Source organism: Triturus cristatus, chromosome 3_2 (assembly GCF_964204655.1).
Source record: "Triturus cristatus chromosome 3_2, aTriCri1.1, whole genome shotgun sequence".
Classification (NCBI taxonomy): domain Eukaryota; kingdom Metazoa; phylum Chordata; class Amphibia; order Caudata; family Salamandridae; genus Triturus; species Triturus cristatus.
This window is the reverse complement of record NC_140584.1, coordinates 193,650,907-193,669,555: the sequence shown is the minus strand read 5'-3', so window position 1 is coordinate 193,669,555 and position 18,649 is coordinate 193,650,907. Positions and strand designations below refer to the sequence as shown.

General features: G+C 46.2%; 1 protein-coding gene across 5 annotated transcripts in view; it reads right to left on the bottom strand.

Annotated features, from left to right (window-relative positions):
- STEAP3 (STEAP3 metalloreductase) overlaps positions 1–18,649 on the bottom strand; it is a 72,244-nt gene that overhangs the window by 46,270 nt on the left and 7,325 nt on the right. Inside the window, exon 1 of one of the 5 annotated variants that reach the window (XM_085647474.1) lies at positions 13,147–13,267. The exons of 3 other annotated variants lie outside the window; for them this stretch is intronic. The gene's annotated coding sequence lies outside the window, so the exon portion shown is untranslated. Of the gene's footprint in view, positions 1–76; positions 194–13,146; positions 13,268–18,649 lie in introns of those variants that run through there. One more of the 5 variants, XM_085647475.1, reaches the window with a different exon arrangement.

The following is an 18,649-nucleotide window of genomic DNA, read 5'->3' as shown; positions in this document are numbered from 1 at the left end:
GCCACTTGCTACACCCATTTTCCTCCACAATTACTCACAAACGCTGCTCCAACGAGCTGAACTTTTGAAAACGTACGTGTCAATCAAGGGAGCTTCCTTCCGGCATGCCGCAGTCTGGTCTCACCTGGAGCCCGGGCTCTTTGCAGCAGCCCGGCTTCTCAGCCAGTGTCTAACAGGAGCCAGACCAGCCGCGCTTTGTCTTATATCACTGCGACTTGTGGCTCCAACCACAGGCAAGCAACAGCATCAGTTTCCAAGAATACCCGACCACAGACTGTGTCACAAGAGAATCAAACCCAGAGCTTTAGGGATGAGATTCCCGGACGCGTCAGCAAAAAACATAATTAATAACAGGGGGGGACAAAATCGAAAAGCCGACTTAAGAAGCACTTGCTACACCCACCAGTTTTAGTTTTAATACATCCTGCCTGTGGTTCGGGCTAATCGTAACACGAACATAAGTACACGTATTTATTACAATTTAGGACTGGAGTGGTTTTGGGGCTCTTTTCACCAATAGCACCAAATACTGTGTGGTCTTGTGCAAGACAGTTCCTAAAGCGCCCCTCCCCAGTTCATGCAACGCATAGTGACCACACCGTCATCCGCTTCAATCAACACGCATGCACAGACGTCACCCAAGAATTACACTGACAATTTCATTGTGGGTGAAGAACTGCTGCAGGTTTATTTCATACAACATAAGTATGACGATAAATGGGTTATCTTACGGGCGATCCAGGGCAAGCAGCCCCTCGCTGCTCCGCCCGCCTGGTGAGCCGGCACGCACGGTGGGTCGATGCCCGGCAGTGCGGCACATATTTATTTTCAGATCATCAACTGGGTCACGTGATCTGTTTCCTACTCCCGCCCCTTCTGACAGGGGCGGAGCGTGTTGTGGCACACCCCCGGTTGGTCAGGCCCCCCAACCGCCCGAAGGACTAACGGGGTGCCGTCGCGGTCTTCCCAGAACCCCCTTCGGCACGTGGACCTTGGCTCGGGCACCCTTACTGTGCCGGACAGGGGTACCCTTACTGTACCGCCTGTCGCAGAGGTACCCTTACTGTACCCGTCTGCCTCCAGATCGCCCTGTAACTCCGCCACAGCTCTGGGGAGGCTACCGTCGCTGCCAGAGCCCCCCCTTCCTCCCTTTGCTGTTATATGTGCCCTGCCCCTGCGAGCCAGCTTATAATGGGCTAAATTAGGGGTCCTGTCCTGTAACCCGTAAAAGACGGCATTAATTTGCAACATTACTCAGAAGCCCAGGGCAGACGAACAAAGGATGTCTGTTGGCCCCACTGCCGTAAGCTTAGACGTGACTGGTGTTCCTAACCTTCTAAGCGATGCCACAGCAGATCATCCTAACGTAATTATGGGAAGATCTAGCACCTGCATATGGAGCCAGAAATGAACCATAGCTGAATTCTGCAATCCATCCATTCCCTTCATATCCTAGCACGAAGGTTTTAATTTCCACTCTATCTACAAATGTGATGTATAGATAGCGTCATGGTTCCTGAGTTGCTGCGGCTACTGCGAGGAAGCATGATTTCTCGGCTGGGCAAAACCTTTTTAACGCAACTGCTACTAGGACGCCTTTATCATGACTCCCAATGTGACTGACTGAGCTGCCGAAGAATACATCTCTCAGCTCGGGGACCCAAATTTGTGAATGTTTCCCAACTCCCTGGCTCCAAGAAAGGCTGAGCGAGAAGAGCAACACCTGAATCGGTTTCTCACGCTGGGAAATATGGCATTGGTAACAAGGCATCGGTGAATAGGCACTTGTGGACCTGCACTTATGGACCTGCAATCTTATTAAGATTTTTCAATTGGCCAAATTAAGTGCCTTCCTGGCTTGTAATTGTGTTCAACGGCTACAGCACAACAAGCAGGGTGAAGGTAGCGTGTGAGTCAGCCACTATACCTACGTATATAAACACAAGCTGACATCACGGGTATAAAATGTGCTTCCTGTCGCAGTGTATTATCCTATTGTTTACTGCAAACTGACCCATATCTTAGCAACATCTCCTCGTTTTTGCCTTTCCACTTGCAATTTAAGCTACATTAAATTGGACGATAGAGTCTTATACTAGTCCCGCTGTCCATCCCAATCTTTTCCTGCTCTCCACTGGGACAGCGTATCCAATTGCCTCGCTTGTTGAATAGAAGCTAGCTTTCGGACTTTATTGCTGCTGGAAAGGTAAATAGGTTTGCCTACAGTCCTTGTTATACCGGTGTTGCTGTGCTATAGGTAATTCGTTGCACCGCCATAGTGGCTTGAAAATGAAACGTCTTATTTTATCAAATGATTCGTTGTGAGCCCCAGTTATGATTTCGTTCATATCTTCATATTTGACAGTGTCTCTATCTTGCCAATACCTGGGTCACGTCCGCCTTAAATGACGACATTACATCTGGCTTTACGCTAGCCTTGCCCATTCACCTGTCAAATGTCTGTGGAGAGCAGCACATCTCTGGTCATGCTCATTTCAGAAGGTGTTAAACTTTCTAGTAAGGGAAAGGGCTTAAGTGCAAAATTCAAGAGGTATGGTCGCTCTCTGCTCTCTCAATTATTACCATGTAGATGAGGGCATGCCATACACGGGTGTCTGGTTGAAGTATGCACAGGTAATTGACACTCATTCTGGGGTGTCTGGTTGAAGTATGCACAGGTCATTGACACTCTCCCGCGTGCAGTGCTGTGAACCGTTTGAAGTAGTTAATCAGATTCAGCCCGCCACCCCCTAGGTGGAGGCTTGCACTCCCAAACTTCTGCTAGTGTAAAACCGGGCCACACCTCCAGTTCAGTGAAATTTAGTAATTCACGACACTGACAACCCCAGGGGCCAAATACTGGGCTGTGTAGATGCGGCCCAATACTACTATGAACAATTAGCTTGGAGTGGATGGGCGTTAACCTAGGCTGGCTGAAGGCAAAACCTTTGACAATCACTCCTGGCAGGATGTGCCAATGCAGGTAGAATAAAGAGTTATCCAGCCCGCCGTACTTCCTTTCCCAGTTCGACACAGGTCGAAGAAGAATGCCCCTTCCAGAAAGGTCCTGGCCTTATACCTGAAGCCTATCCATACAGCATTCTACCTGAAATCTACAGCATTGCTTTGTAAAGCTTTTTCTGGTTCCACATTGGTTTGTGGTCGATATGCTCTCCCTCAGTTTGAACAAAATCTTAGCTAATCGTATGCCTGCCTAATTCCCAGGGCTGTCTGGCTTAATGCTTTACGCCCGGAATTGCCCCACCAAACGTAGCCTTGCACAGGAGCTTAACTTGGTTGTGTCACTTTCCTTTTAGAGATCGGAATGCCCCCCGTGCTCCTTGTGCTTACTAAATGGACCCGCTCCTTAGTTTGCAGCACACAATGCACTCAAATGTCATCTGGCCCTGGTGCCTATCAAACAACAGTGACAGCCTCCGTCACCTTCATACAATACATAAACAAACCTCACAGGTCGCAGAAGCGGCAAGCCAGGCCAAGTCTCAGTAAACCATGTCACTCTGTGCTGTCCCTGGCCTCCCTGTGGGACAGGGAGAATAACCGCAAAGATGTTAAGCATGATAGACAAACCCAGGCCTTCCGCCCGTCTCAAAACAGCTCATGCTGCTGCCTTTCCTGTATAGACTAAGCTGCCACTATGACTGAGTTGCAGAAATATCACACCAGCTGTTTCCGAATAGCAAGGCTAACGATGAAAGGCAGCCGCATCTCTTGACTTAACCGTGGAACTCACAAAATACCTTCAATATGTAATGTATGACACACAAACCCAGGCCTACAACTTGCCTCAACGCAGCACAGGCTGCTGACTTTTCTATATACACTAAGCTGCCACTATGACTAGTTTACCCCAGCTGTTTTCTAATAGCAAGGCAAAGATGAGAGACAGCAGCATCTCTTGACTCAAGCGTTAAACTTACAATAATAACATTGGTCGCTCAATTTCTGTGTTACACCTTTCCACAAGCTGACCATTGCATCATGGTTGAGACTGGGTTTAGGCTGAACCTTGACATATTTGTACATCTGCTGCCAGGGAACATATATCTACATATATACCGTCCCTTATCCTGTTGCACCACTTGGGACACAACTTCGTCCCTACCAGCATGGAACTAATGCCAACGAGATTCCCCCCCTAGTACCGGATAATCCTAATAAATGCTGCACATTGGGACAAAGATACCAGGGAATAAATGCAAAGGGGGGCTCTCGAGTGCGTGTGAACCCATGTCATTGCGATTAGTAACAGTAGCTCTGTCCGAGCTAGAACATGCGACTTTATTCATTTAATCAATTACTCGGCAAAGCATGCCATTCCCCAACTAGGACATACACACCACCGCCTCTAGTGTCCTGCAATACCAGCTATTCTGAATTTGGCTGACTAAAACTACCATTGGCCAAAAGCTAAACTAAACTATACCATATGTTTCTCAAAACGCATACCATAAACCGTAATGAGTACAGACTCGTCATAGATCACCCTGCCCCCCCCAAACCCTTCCCCGGGAACTGGAGAGAAATGAACTCAATTGCGCAGGGCAAGAAATACCAGAAGTTACTGCTGACCCCGTTTCCAAGACTACACTCTCAGATGCATTGAATTAGTTCTATAGCGCCACTCCTACCAGTGTAGGGTGTCCCCGAACTTTGCATCTCACACAGAATCCGCCGAGCCAATCAATCATATGCATGTGAATCAGTGTATAGGAAATGTAACCTGAGCCAAAGGACACAAAGTGTAGGAGACTCATGTCATCCCCACTGGCAGGCAGTTTAGTTCAGGGCTGCTTGGTGTGGTGAAGCAAAAGCTCAGTCAGTTTCTTAGCCAACTTAACCCTCTTGCAGCATTAATCAATGTTCTAATAATGTATGCTTAGCGGTGTGTATGCAGCTCTAGGATGAGCGTTTGTGGCTCGCTGTCGACCATCAGTGCTTTAAGATATACATTGCAAGTAACCAAATGATGCCTCTTTTGAACACAGTAACCCGCTGACCTATTCACATCATATGCACTCTGAAATCTACTTGGCACATGTTTTATGCAGCGGGCGATTAACCCTCTGCCCTAACTACACCGAAGTCAAATCCGCCACTGTACAAATTCCTGATCTTTCTCCCGGAAGATAACGAATTACCCGAGTTATCTTGACATGTAAGTGAGGCCTGGAATTGCCGCGGAACGAAACGCAGCATCCGGTGCTTCAAAGCATAATAAACTTCCAAACCGGCAGGAGGAGACGGCGGGGAACCGCGACAGGGGACAAGATAGCGGAACATGGTGGCATGTCAAGAAAAAACAGGGGACAAGATAGCGGAACATGGTGGCATGTCAAGAAAAAACAGGGATCGGTGGTGAGCCCCTGAAAGGAATAACTGTCTTCTGAGAGCAGCACCTGCTAGGTGTGAAGGGAAGTGTACAGCCTACTCTCGAATGGATCCTGGCTGAACAGTGTGGGGGGGTTAGAAGTCACATTATGGAAAGGTGGACCCATACAACGAAGTACACTCAGCGGCACCGGGGCAGTGACGTATGCGGGGTTTGGTTCTACTCACAGGCCCTCTGATACGCCAAAACGCACCTAATATATCTTTCATGATTTAGTCATATCTAATTAAATTGTCTCCATAAAACATGTCATGACAAAAGAAAACAGTCCTTATCGTTATGTAAAGTCCTCAATGGGTGCCTTCCAGACAACACGTGGTTGTGTAGTGGTGATGGGTACTGTATATGTATGTACCACTATCATCAAGGAAGGGGGTGGGGGACCAACCCTGAGCCATGACTGAACCCCTAGCGACTCCACCCTCTTTCCTCTGCCCAACATTGAGCCCATTTTATGAATTCCCAGAGTAAATGCTTTCTAATTCCAAGACTGCCAGTGGCCCTGCTCGTAGTTTTCTTTTAGGAGAAATGAATCATATTTAACGTAGGAGCATTCATCTGCACAATACCTTCATTGTATCTTTACAAGGCCCTGTTTGTGCGCACGGCTTTACTTTCTAAGCCTAAAAGAGTAGTAACCCCAACATGTTAAGACAAAAGCAAAGTAAAATAAATACATGAGCTGGGTGATGAATGCCTAGCGCTGTGTCTCTATGTGTCTCTAAAGCATACGAACAGCACGCACTTCCAGGCACTAATTGTGGTCCGATTCCTCCCACTCTTGGTTAATTAAAGAGATGCCACTGATGCTCTGATATTTACCCGCTCAGAGGTGCGGGAGAGCAGTGGAAAGAATAAATACATGCGCTGGGTGATGAAAGCCTAGCGCGGTGTCTCTATGTGTGTCTAAAGCATACAAACAGCACGCACTTCCTGGCACTAGTTGTGGTCCGATTCCTCCCACTCTTGGTTAATTCAAGAGGTGCCCCGGATGCTCTGATCTTTACCCGCTCAGAGGTGCGAGAGAGCAGTAGAAAGGGAAGCAAACGGGATGTCTGCTCCACTGCGGAGCTACTCAGACTTAAGCTGGGAGCCCAGCACCACGAGAGAGGGAGGAGCAAAATCCGCCCCTGAATCCCAAAGACCATAATATACTACCCAGACCGGACCAGAGGAGCTTCGAACCTCTTCAAGGCGCTATACAGAATAATAATACCGTCTCGGAGAATGTGATTGGACAGCTTCAAATACCAAAAGAACGTGCAGGCTCGGTGTTTCCTTTCTGGCATTGATGGCCCGTGTAGATGTAACAGAAGAAAGGCGCCTTCTTATTATTGTTGCGTGTTATATAACGCGTGAAACCAACCCACCGGTCTTGGCGCGCTTTACACGAGCACCGTATGTACCTTACACGTTCAGGAAAAAATAACAGGATGTAAGCCGATACCAAGATTCGAACCTGCTTCCTCAGCTCTTAAGTCGACAGCTCTGGTCATTGCGCCACAAGAGGATACACCGGAACTCCGAGGGACCACGTGATGTCCCGCAACACAGACATTGGGAATGTTTGCATCAACCCACGGAGCTGTTTTAGCTGCTGGCTTGACATGGCCGGCGCTTGAAGGGCAAAAGATGAATGTCCGTATCGCCCAAATGTGCTGTACAAATACAATTATTACCGCCTGCAACTGCGCAATAATGTGTGAGGCTGGCAGCACTATACCATTTTAGTGCGCGCGTGTTAGTAGTGTCTATATATTGGGGGGGGCAGCAGTGTGTGCTAGTACTGGGCACTAGTAAATGTTTGGGGACTGCAGCGGAAGTTATAGAACTGTGCACGCGCCTCAGAGGTGTCTGCGTATTTGGGGGAGCTGTGTGTGCGTGTGCTAGTACCGCGCACTGGTATCAGCAGAACCTGTTTTAATGGGGCCGCAAAATGCGTGTGTGACGTGTACTCGAGTTGGGCACGCGTGTTGGGTGAGTCTTCGTCCTAGTGGGCAGCAGTGTGTGCGAGCGCGCGAAATAGCGTTGCCGCCACCGGAGAAGACCCAATACTTCCGGCATGTTCCAATCAGACGTGGGCAGCAAAGACGCGCGCGGACCGGCAGTGTGTGTACTGCACGACTGGAGGGGATCCAGGGGGGGCGGTAACAATTTGCGCGCGCAGCGGAGGAAAATGGTTGGTATTTATTTAGCGCGAACTCGACCCCCCGGTATTGGAGCGCTTTTCATGTGCACCGTGAAGCGGGGGAAAAATGCTAGCATGTTTATCTGGCGTGGACTCGACCCGCAGGTATTGGAGCGCTTACATGAGCGCCTTATAGCAAGGGCAAATGTGCGCATATTAATATGGCGCGAACTTGACCCGGAGGTATTGGAGCGCTTACATGTGCACCGTAAAGCGGGGGCAAATGTTTGCATAATTATATGGCGCGGACTCGACCCGAAGGTATTGGCGCCCTTACATGAGCGCCTTAAAGCAGGGGCAAATGTTTGCATATTAATAAGGCGCGAACCTGACCAGGATGTATTGGAGCGCTTACATGTGTACCGTAAAGCGGGGGCAAATGCTTGCATATCTATATGGCGCGAATTCGATCCGGAGGTATTGGAGCGCTTACATGCGCACCGTAATGTGGACGCGACCTCGAGGGCACGAACCTGGTTTCCTGTACCAAAGTCGGCAGTTTTTTAAGCCGGCGGACCACATTTCCTACCAGTCCCGGGTGCAACCATCTCAACGATGCGGTACTTGGGAACCCGCCCGGGGCACAGCGCTAACTATCGCGCGCCGGGGAACGAAAGACTAACGTCGGAGCACCATAAACACGAAGCCTAGATAAGATGGCCTCGACACCCGTACAACGGCCCGACACACTCGCAACCTGCCGCCCCATCCTACAAAGGACCTCCCCGATACCCTGCCACCCCGCAGTCGCACCACGAAGATGCCCCCCCAGCGACACCCGCATCGCCCCGCAGGGATACGGGCGCTGCTTGCGCCCCCCACACCCATGGCCATCCGGGCCCCATCCACCTGGTCATGCCCAGGGACAGGGCCGGGGTGGGGGGGGGTTAGCAAGACTCACCGAAAATTGATGGTATCGGAGTATCCCGGAGAGCACGACGACGTTGAGAGGGGGGGCCCCGATCGCAGCAACGTGGTGCAGACGGCAGTAAATCGCGTGTCCGGGCAATACGCGTGTCCGGGCAGGAGCGGCGCGCAGGAAGCAGAGGAGGAACTGGGCGAGAGGGACGCATATGTAGGGGGGGGCTAGCCTCGCCCCCCTAACAGCCCACCTCCACCTGCACCCTCATTGGGAGATCTCCTCCCTGGGCGTGGCCTCGCGCGCGAGGCAGAAGAAAGGGGAGGGGGAAGGCTGCGACGGGCAGCCACTAGAGAGCTGCCCTGCTGATGTCCCACTGCGTGGGACGCGGGCAGCGGCATACCACCATTCCAAGGATGCCTTGAAAGTGGTGTTGTGCAGCGCCCCCTGGTGTAAGATTCCGTGTGACGGAAGGTGTACGAGTGCACCTTTTCTTTTTCTCAAGCAGGGCTGGCAAGTGGAACTGGGGGCTAGCATAGGGAAGCGAGCCTCCAGCAGTTTCATGCGTCACATATCCCTGCTCTATGAACCCAGGGGGCACCGCCGCTAGCAGAGCAAGCGCCCAATCAAGAGTCCTCACTGGAAGACAGTCTGGACTGCTGTGCCACGGACCGCCATACTCAGAGGGGGGTGGATGGAGGCAGTGGCGGTCTCTCGACCACCCTATTACGATATGGGTGGTAGGACCACCACAGTCGCCAGGGAACTGACATTCCCTGGCGTTGTTGCGGCGATCAGGAGGCAGTATTCTGCTTGACGGGACTGCCACGGTCCTACCAAGCTGATTACAAGGTTCCTCTTCAGTCCACGCCGTGTAGGAACTGTTTTTGGGGTTCCCATTGCAGTGCCCCGCTGTGGGAACGTCAAAAAAAAAGCCCACCAGACAGGAGGAAACTCCTAATCTGGCGGGCAGTCTGACCACAGTTTTGGTGGTGCAGCGGTGGGGCAGCGTTGTAATCGGGCCCTTACTCACCTGGAAGCATGCACTTCCCGCTTTGAGAGCCACTATGCTTGTCCAGGGGGCGATCGGAGTATGAAAGTCTAGATATTCAGTTTCAGATCTAAAGTGATGTGTGAAATGACTGAATTAATCTCAGCCAATGGTGTCCAAGCTCAAGATATCTACAGGAGCAGGGGGTGGAAAATTTGAAGAGATCCCAGGAAAGGATATAATAATTTGCAAGTTTTACAAAGGTCTGCAGACCTTTTTCCTAGCATGTATGGGCAGACACCAGTGCTGGCACTCTGTTTAGGCAATACCAGGCAGGCACTTAGGAAGGCAGCAGCACATTTCCAATCACAGGAAGAGGCATGGAATGACAATTGCAATTTTGGCCTTTTAAACCAAAATAAATCATTGCACCAACCCATGCAAACTCTCTCCAGCGGGGGAGAGTGTGAGTGTGTAAATTATACCCATGTTCATTTGATTGACCGGTTTATGAGGACTCTGGGGAGCGGCTGTATTTTGCCTGCTGAGGTAATCCAGGCGTCTACAAGCACAGTGACATGGGCCTTATACTTTTCTCCATAAGAAACAGGCTTAACCCACTGAGGACACTGTCCTCACGTTGGCTGCAGCATACACAGACCTAATGGACCTCGTTCTGGAAGGTAGAGTTTACCTTGAGAGGGCTCGGGGCATCTAGATATAAGACGCCACCCATGGTCTTTGCGAAGGTGGGCATGTCCAGAAGCATATCTCACTGAGGGACTGGTCCCTCCCTCCCCCCACCCCCCCCTATTTAGGGAGCATTTAGAGGCATACATTCTCTGAAAGATTCTTCACAGAGGGGCCCTAAGTTAGACCAGAACAAGAAATGGCATTGCCCATAGGTCTGTCTTATTTAAAATCTGCTTTTGTTGTTATTTCTGTATATGTTAGCACAGATGCCCATAGGCAACACACATGAACTCACCTAGCTGCACAGGTGGATGGATGAGACGATGCGCACAAGGATGAATGCATGGAGTGTGTGTGATGGATGGATAGGGTGAGAGTAGAAGGGGTGGGTGTATAGCTGGATTGATATCAGTACAACTGTGAAGGGTGTATGGATGAAGCAAGCATTTCTGCCAGTGGATCAGTGAAAACCAGCTTGGCACTTCCTCTGTAGACCTAAAATATGTATTTAAGGTCAAGCACCAAAGAGGGAGTCTCATCAATAAAATGTTTCATTTAAAATTGCAACTCATCTGCAAAATGTAAACATTTATAAAAAACGAAAAATAAAAAACAAGATTTTTCCTTAAAATACAAGAAGGAGCTTATAAATTGAAAATTAGACTAGATTTTAGGGAAGCAATTTCAAATTGAGCAAGCTCTGGCGAAGCCAATTGGCCTCCGTTTTTTCCAAACCCATCTTGGAACTGGGTTTGTTAAATTATTGAAGACACACTTATCCATTCATGAGCAAAAGGGCCTTTAACAGTTATTTGAATCATGTTTAAAAACCAGCAACGTTTCATAATGGCTATCATTTTTATAGCTGGCAGGATGGCCAGAGAGTTACAAAGCCGCTGTTATCTAAAGTCATCTACATGTCATATGCCTGAATACTGGTGGGAGCAGCCCAGCATTTCATTCTTTCCAGGACAAGCAATTGAAGGACATTAAAATGGGTAAAACAACATTGGTTACGTACAGTGATTAGAAATGGGAAAAAGTTGTGCCTTTTAGTGATAAAATAAAACACGTTATTGTTAGGACTACAGAACAATATTCAGCTCTTGCTAATTCTATGTCTGCATCCTGTAAAACGCGTTAAAAAGCATCACTTTAATATTGTCAATGTTATTTTGTGAAATTATTTAACTTCGTTTCAGTGCTTAAAGATAGAATGGAGGCATTTTTTAAAGGTATGCAGGGAACATCTTTTGTAATTATCAATTGAAAAGTCGCACTTTTTCTACTTTTGTTTGCAAAATAAATTAAATTGATTAAAGATTGGGCATCATTTGAAATATTGGGCATTATTTGTTTAAACCTGAATACAAAATAAAGTGTATATTTTAGCCTATATTTTCACTGGATGAGAATGACATTTTTATGTAAAATATTTTAAGAAATTGACTGGAGTTTGTCTCTGGATTATAGCTCAGAGACAGAGATCCAATCAACTACCATGACATGCATCAATGTCTCTGTGGGCTGTGGTTTCCTTTGAACAGATCTGGGTTTGACTCTATGGTGAAAGGTTTGAATCCCGGTAGGTTCTCACCCTCAAGTCCTTCGAAGGTTAATAAAATAAGTTTCTTTGAGTTGGACAACAATAAACATCTATTATGTGGTGTCAAATAATATCGTGGGTGAACATGTGCTTTACAAATACTTATCTAATGTACAATGAAAAAAGACTGAGCAATCAGAACAGCGTGTGGTGACCTGGTAATGCCATCGAGATCTGGTGGACAGGCAGACTCTAATGGGGATGATGTGGAGATTCTCATACAGAGGGTAGACTTGGGGATGCAAACATCATAAGAGCGTTAGCTTAAACCGCGTGCTGTGCACATATACAGTGATTAGCAACAGAAATTCAAAAATTCCAACATAGCCACCATATTGCTGTTTTTCCTCTTTCTCTCTCCAATCTCAGCTCATGATAACCATTGTTTAAACTCATTTGCAACACTGCTAGGAGCTGGGAGGTATGCTCTTTTTAAGATAAGGTGGCACGGAAAGCCTAGTTTTTCCCCCAATTCAGTTGCACGGATCAAAGAATACCTTTCTCTTGAGCAATCCCTACATTTCTCATCAAGTTGTCGAAAAACACCAGCTGACGGTAAAAGATAGAACAACAATTATATTTTCTTATGTGCTGTCACGTGGCCAGACAATCGGACTCTTGCTCCACCAACAAGAATAATAATAAAATAGGCACATCAATGCCTTTGTTGGGATAGGACACATGAACTAACCTAAAAAAAGTCAGTCCATGAACCCGACTCCCAACATAGCCGGTGCAACCACAGACAAGTTCTACTGGTGGATGCACACATAATGTAACATCCAGTCCCACCAATCCAAAAGCAAGACGCAGTGGACCAATGAAAACCCGGATATGCTTCACTGAGCAGCTGCACTTTCAAGGTTCTTGGGCATGCATTTGCTCTCTGGAAGTGCGAAACCATCTGGCGCCAGAGTGAATTTACTAAGCTAACAGCGAATACATGGAATGAACAATATAACGGACTTCAATGACTAGATTGTAGAACTACCTGGAGCAAACATAGCACTGTACGCAATGTGTACTCAAAAGCAAAGAAACAGGAATAAGGATAAACATGGACCTATTTGAGAACTAAGTGCCCCGTGTTTTAATATGATCACCGCAAAATACAGTGCATTTGCTGAGCACTGCAGAGCAAAATTCTAGAAAATCTGATCTTGGCTGGTCATTTTGGAGCGGGTTTTGGGTTCAATCTGTTGTATGAAAATAGAAGTAAGATGTACTGACACCGGCTTGCAGTCTGCTCAGTCTGTATTCCAAGAGACGGATTTAAATTTGATAAGATGCAACTACATGGTAGCAAGCATCCTACCTGCATAGCAATTCGTTAGAAGATCTACTAAAAGCATTAAAGGTGATTATGATGCACTTGGAGCAAGTCAATTGTTCATACCTCTCAATTTCCTAAGCAGTCATACTGTAGGACAGTTCTTTTTGTCATGCCCATCTTCATCAACAATGCTTATTTTTAATCAGTAGCAGATAAAACAAACCAATTCCAACATCAACACACTACAGGAAATAGGAAACAAGAACGTGAATAAACCACTTAGAATGATAAAACACAACAAATATATGCAAATCATGAAATCTCATAATAAACAAGCATTGGCAAAGCCAGCAGATCTGGCGACGACTGCTGGAATTTTGACTTTGTCAATGGCTGTTTTGTTTTCTCATTGTGTTTAGAAAATGCTATTGCTGGGAAGCTGCCGGGCCCTAGTCAACCTTTATAAAAACAAAAAACAAAAACACTGGCTAAAAACAGAAATATTTTTGGATCTCAAAAAGCACACATTGCCATAGTAATCCTGGCTTTTACAAGAACCACTTTGTGTATGGATATACTCCTTGTAGAAGGGAACAATGCCACCACTCACAGTGAAGTTAGTATGCGGATTAAGTGGGATGTTCCCCTACTCCATACTGTACACTGTGGAGAGTGGAGTAAAAACGTGAATGACACAAACAAAGCAATGGCTGAAGAGTACTGGTTAGAAGCCCCTATTAGCAAATATATCATTTAAACCTTCTTAGTTAAATCAAAAGTTATTGGCCAACACCGGACATACAAACGTCCTTCTAGTCCATGTAGGACCAAATTTCATTCGCTGCAGATTTTCATTTCAAAGGGATAAGAATCTTCAGATCAATAATCACAGATTATTCCGGTGCTTGCAGCCAAATTGTTCTACCAAAATGAGTTGCTCTAGCCATTTTCCTTTTGCAGATATGAAGAGCAAATGTTATTGAATTTACTTCCTAGCACTCAATAGTGGGGCTAACTAGTTTGGTCTAAGTTAATAGAAAGGGAACATAAAGAGAGAACTTCAACTGAAATGCCATCTCATGCACAGTATAGATCCCTGCCTTCCCCTAAGACATTCATTTTGCAGAGCGTGACCTAGAATGGAGATTCTGATCTTAAAGTATAATGAACGGAGGTTGCATAAATTTTCTCCTTGCCTGCTAATGTTTTATGGCCCATGTCTTGCAAAGTCAACCCACTACTGGTCATTCGTTTTAGGAAGTGATCTACCTATATACCACACCGGTGTGATCTCTTAAACATGATCGCAGTGTTTTACTTTACCACCTCTGCTTCTGACCAAATACATTTGCAACAATGGACAATCGTTTGTTAAAAATATGTCGGAACCAGGGGAGATTTAATCCCCAGTGTGATTAATTTGATCTTTAACCGGATCTCCATAAACAAAAACCATTGAATTGGACCTTACAATAGACCATAAAATCACAGGCGAAATCCAGCGTCATGGACATTGCTTTTAACAATTAACCCAAGAAGTATTGCCATTAATAATACATCTTTAGGCAGATGACAGAGGTAAGGGCATAACTAACTACCCTATACATCCGCCACATAAAGAGACACTGCTGTGTTAGCGTAGTGAGTTTCAATTGGCGAGGTTATGATACCTTTGCTAAATTTCACTTTTAACGAAATTAGCTTTTGGGATGTGTGGCATAAAATAAAATCATTTGTGAGCATCTTGGGTGCCCAGCTCTCTCGTTTATCAAAAATAAATTCTTAATAGTCCAACTGATCCACGTGGTCGAGCCTAAATTAATTGGACTTCATGACCTTTGAGGTGTTTGGATTGGACAAGCAGCATCTGTTTTTATTAGCCCTTAAATTGTTGTTTAAAAAATACACAGTTTTCAAAAGCTTGAAGTAACTAAGTAAACAATTCACACATTTAGCAAAATGCCCCAGAAAAAAAATAACTGAGTCATTGGTGGTCTTCATTCAGTCGCAGTACATGGGCATTGCAAAGCTGCAGATGGGAAAAAAGATCATTCAGAAACACACTCAAAACGTTCTGGACCAAGATACTGACGTGTGTCACACCCTTAGTTACTGGTTTTTATCTTCACTACCAGAGTCCTTTATCAGCCTTTGCCAAAGTGCCAGGAGGTTGCCTCGTTCAAAGGCAGAACGTGTTGCAAGGGCCTCGATTATCAGGAGTTATGGCTGCACTCGCTTTCATTTTCAGGTTTTGTTTTGGTTATTTATTTATAACTCAGTGTCGTCAGATTAATATGGTGTAACAATGGTAGAACTGAATGTATACATCCAATGTTAAGTGAAATAACGTTTGTTGAGTTACGGTGTTTCTACTATTATCATGTACATAAGTAGTAAGCAAACTTTAAAAAATGCCCCCCCACCCCCCAAAAAAACTTAACGTGAGGTGGTATTATTATGATCCAGAACCTAAAAACTACTGAAATTATCCTGGTATGGTTAGGTATCCAAATAATAGGCCAACAATCCACAACTCAAGACCATATCAGTGACAACAGTACAAATACCAAATCCACAGTCAGCAACTTTGTAGGATCAAAGGGGTTATAAAGACAGGAGAGGCTGTAGCGCTAGAAGGCAGGTGCCATTCTAGAGACTGCATGCACATTAAAGCCAGCAGTAACACAGTCAATAACTAGATATTACCTTTTAAGACATCACAATATGTTTAAATGTTCTTACTTCCACATATCAACAGCAGAACATGCATATCACTTGCCAGAGCTTTGTCACAGCTAATCAAACTACAGAAACACTTAGGGAGCGATTAAGAATTGTTGGTCCAATGGACCACCAAACCCCCGGTGGTGGTGCGACTACTGCCGCACCAGCGGTCCAACCACAGTATTATGAGGTGGGCGGTCAGACCACCATAGGACCAATGCTACCGCGAGGGGTCCGCGATCCATGGCGTTCTTGCAGCTGAGCACTGCCAAGCATATTATGAGTTTCTTCACTGCCACAGTTTTCATGTCAGTGAGCCACCCATGAAAAGTATGGCGGTGAGGAAAGTAAGGGGGGGGAAGTTTTCTCTTGCCTCAGGGCCAGGGAATGCATGCAGGGGGCACATGTTGAGCCCCCCTGTATGCATACACCCCTAGTTCCTGCGCCCCTGTATGCATACACCCCTAGTTCCTGCATGGCATGGACTTAGGAGTCCATGCCATACAGGAATGTGCTATGGTGCTCCCATTGCTGTGCCTTTCTAAGGCTCTGATATGAGCCCTTGAAAGGCACCACCCTGGGACCGCCACCGCAGGACAATTAGTCCTGTATTCCAATCGGAATAAGGCAGGTGGCCAGACGACAGGCTAGCGTGGCGGCCCGCCCCAAGGCCTCCAAACTCAATCAGTCCCTTTGACCTCTCAAAAGCCCCAGCATCCTGGACTCCTTGCGTCACCACAGAAACAGGTGAATCGAACAAATAAAGGATAAGGATTGAAATATCCGTGAAGTAACCAGTCCAGTCATGATTTTGGTCCCAAGCACTTAGAGAATCTAGAGAAAGTCCTTAACATTTAAATACTATGGGATATTCAACATCAAAGGACATTTTACAAAGCATTCAAGTCTTTGTAAGATTCAAATTTGTAAAACCATATTTTCACTCCTTACAGAAACCTATAATTTAAGGATTGGCCCGCATTTTTTAAGGTCATTCAACAGTACCACACCAAAGCAGCCTAGTACTTGAGGAGTGCAGCAGTTACCCAGAGATGACTTCGCCAAAGCAAAGGCATGAACGCAAAACTCATCCCGACTTCCTGACAGTGCTGGAAAGTAGGGGTACCCCACTGGATCCTGGTTCCAACAGCTATTTCTGGGCCAGATCTGGGAACTGGCTGACCCAGGGAAATGTGCAGAATTTGTCCTGGAGTCATTTTCTGACATAGGACATCATTCAGCAGAACCCGCATGCTGTCTGCATTCGTTTGAAGCCGCAATCTGTACTCAGCAAGGAGGGCTTTCATAGAGTGATCAGATTTTGAAAAGCAAAAACTGGAACAGGTCAAGACATGCATAAAATTAGGACTAAAGCCTTTAATATCCCTTCTATGTTTGAGATTATATATAATGCTCCTGCAACGCTCACAAGTTATCCTCAAAAGAATTGAAGCAGACACCAGTGCAGTTACTTATTTTCACTTTATTCGCCTTCCGCCACATACATCTCAGAGTGGCGGGAGCCATCCTGTAGTTATAGTTAGAATTTCCTGAGATAAGAATTCCTCAGATTTGATAGGTAATACCTTTGCCCCATATAATGACTCAATGAAACTTTGCAAAACTATTTATTTTTCTACATTGGCAGATGAAGCAACGTAATGTGGTGATTTGTTAAGGGGAGGGGACGGGGAAGAAGGGGCGCCCCAAAACACATTTTTCCACCAATGCATTTTCCAGAGACTTTTTACAGGGACGTAGTGACAAAACAGTTTATCATATTTTCATGAAATATGACAGGAAACTAGAACTAGATTATGGTGTGGGAAGGATTCTTTTTAAGATTTCTGGAAAATATGTTCGGCCGGTTTGAACTTATAATGTACTATAACATAGCAATATCTCATGCCGCGGTATACTGCTGTACCTGCAGAGGCACACAGCAAGTTGGACTACGAGAACACCCTCTATGCTGAGGTCAGGAAAAAAGAAAAAAAACCCTCACCACAATACTGCAAACCATTCAGAATTCTGAGGCTAGAATTACTCTCATCCTCCCACGCCGTACCTACATCACACCATACCACTCACCCCCATACACAGACAAGAACAAGTACAACTCCTTACCCACACTTTCATGGCACTACATTACGCTGGCGCATCATATTGCATCTGCTTTCATAACCCTTCCAGACACCTCCGCGTGTCCAGACTACTACTTGCACGCATCCCACGCATATGGGAAACCAGATACGGCAGTCAAGCCTTCTCCTACTCCGCTTCTAGAATGTGGAACGAACTGCCATTATACACAAGAGCCTCCTCCACACTGCTTGAATACCACAATAAGCTGAAGACCTGGCTTCTTGAGTAGTCCCACAGGTCCCTAGGTTTGGCTAGAGATTCACCTGCTCAGCGCCAGGATACCCTTCAGGGTGATTCTGCACTCTACAGATCTGCATAACATAGCACAACAGTATCACTTCACACCAAAAGATACTCCTCGCTATAGGATACCACTGCACTCAACCACCAATGAATAGTTTATACTGACCACCACAGATATCCCAAGCAGACCAATAGAAAAAGTAATTTATTTTCAGGCGATTGAAATGGATGCACTCAAAGTGGCACCACATCACAGATGCAAGCAGGGGTCTCTGTGACTCTCATACAGCATGATGCTTGCACATCCCCAGGGTAGTGCACACAAATTCACATCCCTAGGTTTCAAGTTCAAAAAAATCAAAGAGTTGGCACTTTCAGCTGAAATCAATGCTACAAAAATCCAACAATTTGCAAGAGCCATCACTGCAGGAGTGCACCGATTCTTCAACTCAAAGCAATAGTTACAGGACTCGGTCTGCAGCTGACCACTGCTGAGTGTAGCCATTTCTGCTAG